This window comes from Entelurus aequoreus, linkage group LG28, assembly GCF_033978785.1.
Source record: "Entelurus aequoreus isolate RoL-2023_Sb linkage group LG28, RoL_Eaeq_v1.1, whole genome shotgun sequence".
In the NCBI taxonomy this organism is placed as follows: Eukaryota; Metazoa; Chordata; class Actinopteri; order Syngnathiformes; family Syngnathidae; genus Entelurus; species Entelurus aequoreus.
The window spans coordinates 294,045-302,866 of NC_084758.1; positions in this window are offsets into that span (position 1 = coordinate 294,045).

Genomic DNA, 8,822 nt, shown 5'->3' on the forward strand with positions numbered 1-8,822 from the left:
TGTAAGGTACTTTTATTTTGTTAGTGCAGTCAGACAGGAAGTCATTACTGTCACTGTTATGTAAGGTACTTTTATTTTGTTAGCCCAGTCAGACAGGAAGTCATCAGTGTCACTGTTATGTAAGGTACTTTTATTTTGTTAGCGCAGTCAGACAGGAATTCATCAGTGTCACTGTTATGTAAGGTACTTTTATTTTGTTAGCCCAGTCAGACAGGAATTCATCAGTGTCACTGTTATGTAAGGTACTTTTATTTTGTTAGCACAGTCAGACAGGAAGTCATCACTGTCACTGTTATGTAAGGTACTTTTATTTTGTTAGTGCAGTCAGACAGGAAGTCATCACTGTCACTGTTATGTAAAGTACTTTTATTTTGTTAGCGCAGTCAGACAGGAAGTCATCAGTGTCACTGTTATGTAAGGTACTTTTATTTTGTTAGCGCAGTCAGACAAGAAGTCATCACTGTCACTGTTATGTAAGGTACTTTTATTTTGTTAGTGCAGTCAGACAGGAAGTCATTACTGTCACTGTTATGTAAGGTACTTTTATTTTGTTAGCCCAGTCAGACAGGAAGTCATCAGTGTCACTGTTATGTAAGGTACTTTTATTTTGTTAGCGCAGTCAGACAAGAAGTCATCACTGTCACTGTTATGTAAGGTACTTTTATTTTGTTAGTGCAGTCAGACAGGAAGTCATTACTGTCACTGTTATGTAAGGTACTTTTATTTTGTTAGCCCAGTCAGACAGGAAGTCATCAGTGTCACTGTTATGTAAGGTACTTTTATTTTGTTGGCACAGTCAGACAGGAAGTCATCACTGTCACTGTTATGTAAGGTACTTTTATTTTGTTAGTGCAGTCAGACAGGAAGTCATCACTGTCACTGTTATGTAAGGTACTTTTATTTTGTTAGCGCAGTCAGACAGGAAGTCATCAGTGTCACTGTTATGTAAGGTACTTTTATTTTGTTAGCGCAGTCAGACAAGAAGTCATCACTGTCACTGTTATGTAAGGTACTTTTATTTTGTTAGTGCAGTCAGACAGGAAGTCATCAGTGTCACTGTTATGTAAGGTACTTTTATTTTGTTAGCGCAGTCAGACAAGAAGTCATCACTGTCACTGTTATGTAAGGTACTTTTATTTTGTTAGTGCAGTCAGACAGGAAGTCATTACTGTCACTGTTATGTAAGGTACTTTTATTTTGTTAGCCCAGTCCGACAGGAAGTCATCAGTGTCACTGTTATGTAAAGTACTTTTATTTTGTTAGCACAGTCAGACAAGAAGTCATAACTGTCACTGTTATGTAAGGTACTTTTATTTTGTTAGTGCAGTCAGACAGGAAGTCATCAGTGTCACTGTTATGTAAGGTACTTTTATTTTGTTAGCGCAGTCAGACAAGAAGTCATCACTGTCACTGTTATGTAAGGTACTTTTATTTTGTTAGGCAGTCAGATAGGAAGTCATCACTGTCACTGTTATGTAAGGTACTTTTATTTTGTTAGTGCAGTCAGACAGGAAGTCATCACTGTCACTGTTATGTAAGGTACTTTTATTTTGCTAGCGCAGTCAGACAGGAAGTCATCAGTGTCACTGTTATGTAAGGTACTTTTATTTTGTTAGCGCAGTCAGACAATAAGTCATCACTGTCACTGTTATGTAAGGTACTTTTATTTTGTTAGCGCAGTCAGACAGGAAGTCATCAGTGTCACTGTTATGTAAGGTACTTTTATTTTGTTAGCGCAGTCAGACAAGAAGTCATCACTGTCACTGTTATGTAAGGTACTTTTATTTTGTTAGCGCAGTCAGACAAGAAGTCATCACTGTCACTGTTATGTAAGGTACTTTTATTTTGTTAGTGCAGTCAGACAGGAAGTCATCAGTGTCACTGTTATGTAAGGTACTTTTATTTTGTTAGCGCAGTCAGACAAGAAGTCATCACTGTCACTGTTATGTAAGGTACTTTTATTTTGTTAGTGCAGTCAGACAGGAAGTCATTACTGTCACTGTTATGTAAGGTACTTTTATTTTGTAAGCCCAGTCAGACAGGAAGTCATCAGTGTCACTGTTATGTAAAGTACTTTTATTTTGTTAGCACAGTCAGACAAGAAGTCATAACTGTCACTGTTATGTAAGGTACTTTTATTTTGTTAGTGCAGTCAGACAGGAAGTCATCACTGTCACTGTTATGTAAGGTACTTTTATTTTGTTAGGCAGTCAGATAGGAAGTCATCACTGTCACTGTTATGTAAGGTACTTTTATTTTGTTAGTGCAGTCAGACAGGAAGTCATCACTGTCACTGTTATGTAAGGTACTTTTATTTTGTTAGTGCAGTCAGACAGGAAGTCATCACTGTCACTGTTATGTAAGGTACTTTTATTTTGTTAGCGCAGTCAGACAGGAGGTCATCAGTGTCACTGTTATGTAAGGTACTTTTATTTTGTTAGCGCAGTCAGACAAGAAGTCATCACTGTCACTGTTATGTAAGGTACTTTTATTTTGTTAGCGCAGTCAGACAGGAAGTCATCAGTGTCACTGTTATGTAAGGTACTTTTATTTTGTTAGCGCAGTCAGACAAGAAGTCATCACTGTCACTGTTATGTAAGGTACTTTTATTTTGTTAGTGCAGTCAGACAGGAAGTCATCACTGTCACTGTTATGTAAGGTACTTTTATTTTGTTAGCGCAGTCAGACAGGAAGTCATCAGTGTCACTGTTATGTAAGGTACTTTTATTTTGTTAGCGCAGTCAGACAAGAAGTCATCACTGTCACTGTTATGTAAGGTACTTTTATTTTGTTAGTGCAGTCAGACAGGAAGTCATCAGTGTCACTGTTATGTAAGGTACTTTTATTTTGTTAGCGCAGTCAGACAAGAAGTCATCACTGTCACTGTTATGTTAGGTACTTTTATTTTGTTAGTGCAGTCAGACAGGAAGTCATTACTGTCACTGTTATGTAAGGTACTTTTATTTTGTTAGCCCAGTCAGACAGGAAGTCATCAGTGTCACTGTTATGTAAGGTACTTTTATTTTGTTAGCACAGTCAGACAGGAAGTCATCACTGTCACTGTTATGTAAGGTACTTTTATTTTGTTAGTGCAGTCAGACAGGAAGTCATCACTGTCACTGTTATGTAAGGTACTTTTATTTTGTTAGCGCAGTCGGACAGGAAGTCATCAGTGTCACTGTTATGTAAGGTACTTTTATTTTGTTAGCGCAGTCAGACAAGAAGTCATCACTGTCACTGTTATGTAAGGTACTTTTATTTTGTTAGTGCAGTCAGACAGGAAGTCATCAGTGTCACTGTTATGTAAGGTACTTTTATTTTGTTAGCGCAGTCAGACAAGAAGTCATCACTGTCACTGTTATGTAAGGTACTTTTATTTTGTTAGTGCAGTCAGACAGGAAGTCATCACTGTCACTGTTATGTAAGGTACTTTTATTTTGTTAGCGCAGTCAGACAGGAAGTCATCAGTGTCACTGTTATGTAAGGTACTTTTATTTTGTTAGCGCAGTCAGACAAGAAGTCATCACTGTCACTGTTATGTAAGGTACTTTTATTTTGTTAGTGCAGTCAGACAGGAAGTCATCAGTGTCACTGTTATGTAAGGTACTTTTATTTTGTTAGCGCAGTCAGACAAGAAGTCATAACTGTCACTGTTATGTAAGGTACTTTTATTTTGTTAGTGCAGTCAGACAGGAAGTCATCAGTGTCACTGTTATGTAAGGTACTTTTATTTTGTTAGCGCAGTCAGACAAGAAGTCATCACTGTCACTGTTATGTAAGGTACTTTTATTTTGTTAGGCAGTCAGATAGGAAGTCATCACTGTCACTGTTATGTAAGGTACTTTTATTTTGTTAGTGCAGTCAGACAGGAAGTCATCACTGTCACTGTTATGTAAGGTACTTTTATTTTGCTAGCGCAGTCAGACAGGAAGTCATCAGTGTCACTGTTATGTAAGGTACTTTTATTTTGTTAGCGCAGTCAGACAAGAAGTCATCACTGTCACTGTTATGTAAGGTACTTTTATTTTGTTAGCGCAGTCAGACAGGAAGTCATCAGTGTCACTGTTATGTAAGGTACTTTTATTTTGTTAGCGCAGTCAGACAAGAAGTCATCACTGTCACTGTTATGTAAGGTACTTTTATTTTGTTAGCGCAGTCAGACAAGAAGTCATCACTGTCACTGTTATGTAAGGTACTTTTATTTTGTTAGTGCAGTCAGACAGGAAGTCATCAGTGTCACTGTTATGTAAGGTACTTTTATTTTGTTAGCGCAGTCAGACAAGAAGTCATCACTGTCACTGTTATGTAAGGTACTTTTATTTTGCTTAGTGCAGTCAGACAGGAAGTCATTACTGTCACTGTTATGTAAGGTACTTTTATTTTGTAAGCCCAGTCAGACAGGAAGTCATCAGTGTCACTGTTATGTAAAGTACTTTTATTTTGTTAGCACAGTCAGACAAGAAGTCATAACTGTCACTGTTATGTAAGGTACTTTTATTTTGTTAGTGCAGTCAGACAGGAAGTCATCACTGTCACTGTTATGTAAGGTACTTTTATTTTGTTAGGCAGTCAGATAGGAAGTCATCACTGTCACTGTTATGTAAGGTACTTTTATTTTGTTATTGCAGTCAGACAGGAAGTCATCACTGTCACTGTTATGTAAGGTACTTTTATTTTGTTAGTGCAGTCAGACAGGAAGTCATCACTGTCACTGTTATGTAAGGTACTTTTATTTTGTTAGCGCAGTCAGACAGGAAGTCATCAGTGTCACTGTTATGTAAGGTACTTTTATTTTGTTAGCGCAGTCAGACAAGAAGTCATCACTGTCACTGTTATGTAAGGTACTTTTATTTTGTTAGCGCAGTCAGACAGGAAGTCATCAGTGTCACTGTTATGTAAGGTACTTTTATTTTGTTAGCGCAGTCAGACAAGAAGTCATCACTGTCACTGTTATGTAAGGTACTTTTATTTTGTTAGTGCAGTCAGACAGGAAGTCATCACTGTCACTGTTATGTAAGGTACTTTTATTTTGTTAGCGCAGTCAGACAGGAAGTCATCAGTGTCACTGTTGTGTAAGGTACTTTTATTTTGTTAGCGCAGTCAGACAAGAAGTCATCACTGTCACTGTTATGTAAGGTACTTTTATTTTGTTAGTGCAGTCAGACAGGAAGTCATCAGTGTCACTGTTATGTAAGGTACTTTTATTTTGTTAGCGCAGTCAGACAAGAAGTCATCACTGTCACTGTTATGTTAGGTACTTTTATTTTGTTAGTGCAGTCAGACAGGAAGTCATTACTGTCACTGTTATGTAAGGTACTTTTATTTTGTTAGCCCAGTCAGACAGGAAGTCATCAGTGTCACTGTTATGTAAGGTACTTTTATTTTGTTAGCGCAGTCAGACAGGAAGTCATCACTGTCACTGTTATGTAAGGTACTTTTATTTTGTTAGTGCAGTCAGACAGGAAGTCATCACTGTCACTGTTATGTAAGGTACTTTTATTTTGTTAGCGCAGTCAGACAGGAAGTCATCAGTGTCACTGTTATGTAAGGTACTTTTATTTTGTTAGCGCAGTCAGACAAGAAGTCATCACTGTCACTGTTATGTAAGGTACTTTTATTTTGTTAGTGCAGTCAGACAGGAAGTCATCAGTGTCACTGTTATGTAAGGTACTTTTATTTTGTTAGCGCAGTCAGACAAGAAGTCATCACTGTCACTGTTATGTAAGGTACTTTTATTTTGTTAGTGCAGTCAGACAGGAAGTCATCACTGTCACTGTTATGTAAGGTACTTTTATTTTGTTAGCCCAGTCAGACAGGAAGTCATCAGTGTCACTGTTATGTAAGGTACTTTTATTTTGTTAGCACAGTCAGACAGGAAGTCATCACTGTCACTGTTATGTAAGGTACTTTTATTTTGTTAGGCAGTCAGACAAGAAGTCATCACTGTCACTGTTATGTAAGGTACTTTTATTTTGTTAGCGCAGTCAGACAGGAAGTCATCACTGTCACTGTTATGTAAGGTACTTTTATTTTGTTAGTGCAGTCAGACAGGAAGTCATCACTGTCACTGTTATGTAAGGTACTTTTATTTTGTTAGGCAGTCAGACAGGAAGTCATCACTGTCACTGTTATGTAAGGTACTTTTATTTTGTTAGGCAGTCAGACAGGAAGTCATCACTGTCACTGTTATGTAAGGTACTTTTATTTTGTTAGTGCAGTCAGACAGGAAGTCATCACTGTCACTGTTATGTAAGGTACTTTTATTTTGTTAGTGCAGTCAGACAGGAAGTCATCACTGTCACTGTTATGTAAGGTACTTTTATTTTGTTAGTGCAGTCAGACAGGAAGTCATCAGTGTCACTGTTATGTAAGGTACTTTTATTTTGTTAGCGCAGTCAGACAAGAAGTCATCATTGCCACTGTTTTGTAAGGTACTTTTATTTTGTTAGTGCAGTCAGACAGGAAGTCATCAGTGTCACTGTTATGTAAGGTACTTTTATTTTGTTAGCGCAGTCAGACAAGAAGTCATCACTGTCACTGTTATGTAAGGTACTTTTATTTTGTTAGTGCAGTCAGACAGGAAGTCATTACTGTCACTGTTATGTAAGGTACTTTTATTTTGTTAGCCCAGTCAGACAGGAAGTCATCAGTGTCACTGTTATGTAAGGTACTTTTATTTTGTTAGCGCAGTCAGACAGGAATTCATCAGTGTCACTGTTATGTAAGGTACTTTTATTTTGTTAGCCCAGTCAGACAGGAATTCATCAGTGTCACTGTTATGTAAGGTACTTTTATTTTGTTAGCACAGTCAGACAGGAAGTCATCACTGTCACTGTTATGTAAGGTACTTTTATTTTGTTAGTGCAGTCAGACAGGAAGTCATCACTGTCACTGTTATGTAAAGTACTTTTATTTTGTTAGCGCAGTCAGACAGGAAGTCATCAGTGTCACTGTTATGTAAGGTACTTTTATTTTGTTAGCGCAGTCAGACAAGAAGTCATCACTGTCACTGTTATGTAAGGTACTTTTATTTTGTTAGTGCAGTCAGACAGGAAGTCATTACTGTCACTGTTATGTAAGGTACTTTTATTTTGTTAGCCCAGTCAGACAGGAAGTCATCAGTGTCACTGTTATGTAAGGTACTTTTATTTTGTTAGCGCAGTCAGACAAGAAGTCATCACTGTCACTGTTATGTAAGGTACTTTTATTTTGTTAGTGCAGTCAGACAGGAAGTCATTACTGTCACTGTTATGTAAGGTACTTTTATTTTGTTAGCCCAGTCAGACAGGAAGTCATCAGTGTCACTGTTATGTAAGGTACTTTTATTTTGTTGGCACAGTCAGACAGGAAGTCATCACTGTCACTGTTATGTAAGGTACTTTTATTTTGTTAGTGCAGTCAGACAGGAAGTCATCACTGTCACTGTTATGTAAGGTACTTTTATTTTGTTAGCGCAGTCAGACAGGAAGTCATCAGTGTCACTGTTATGTAAGGTACTTTTATTTTGTTAGCGCAGTCAGACAAGAAGTCATCACTGTCACTGTTATGTAAGGTACTTTTATTTTGTTAGTGCAGTCAGACAGGAAGTCATCAGTGTCACTGTTATGTAAGGTACTTTTATTTTGTTAGCGCAGTCAGACAAGAAGTCATCACTGTCACTGTTATGTAAGGTACTTTTATTTTGTTAGTGCAGTCAGACAGGAAGTCATTACTGTCACTGTTATGTAAGGTACTTTTATTTTGTTAGCCCAGTCCGACAGGAAGTCATCAGTGTCACTGTTATGTAAAGTACTTTTATTTTGTTAGCACAGTCAGACAAGAAGTCATAACTGTCACTGTTATGTAAGGTACTTTTATTTTGTTAGTGCAGTCAGACAGGAAGTCATCAGTGTCACTGTTATGTAAGGTACTTTTATTTTGTTAGCGCAGTCAGACAAGAAGTCATCACTGTCACTGTTATGTAAGGTACTTTTATTTTGTTAGGCAGTCAGATAGGAAGTCATCACTGTCACTGTTATGTAAGGTACTTTTATTTTGTTAGTGCAGTCAGACAGGAAGTCATCACTGTCACTGTTATGTAAGGTACTTTTATTTTGCTAGCGCAGTCAGACAGGAAGTCATCAGTGTCACTGTTATGTAAGGTACTTTTATTTTGTTAGCGCAGTCAGACAATAAGTCATCACTGTCACTGTTATGTAAGGTACTTTTATTTTGTTAGCGCAGTCAGACAGGAAGTCATCAGTGTCACTGTTATGTAAGGTACTTTTATTTTGTTAGCGCAGTCAGACAAGAAGTCATCACTGTCACTGTTATGTAAGGTACTTTTATTTTGTTAGCGCAGTCAGACAAGAAGTCATCACTGTCACTGTTATGTAAGGTACTTTTATTTTGTTAGTGCAGTCAGACAGGAAGTCATCAGTGTCACTGTTATGTAAGGTACTTTTATTTTGTTAGCGCAGTCAGACAAGAAGTCATCACTGTCACTGTTATGTAAGGTACTTTTATTTTGTTAGTGCAGTCAGACAGGAAGTCATTACTGTCACTGTTATGTAAGGTACTTTTATTTTGTAAGCCCAGTCAGACAGGAAGTCATCAGTGTCACTGTTATGTAAAGTACTTTTATTTTGTTAGCACAGTCAGACAAGAAGTCATAACTGTCACTGTTATGTAAGGTACTTTTATTTTGTTAGTGCAGTCAGACAGGAAGTCATCACTGTCACTGTTATGTAAGGTACTTTTATTTTGTTAGGCAGTCAGATAGGAAGTCATCACTGTCACTGTTATGTAAGGTACTTTTATTTTGTTAGTGCAGTCAGACAGGA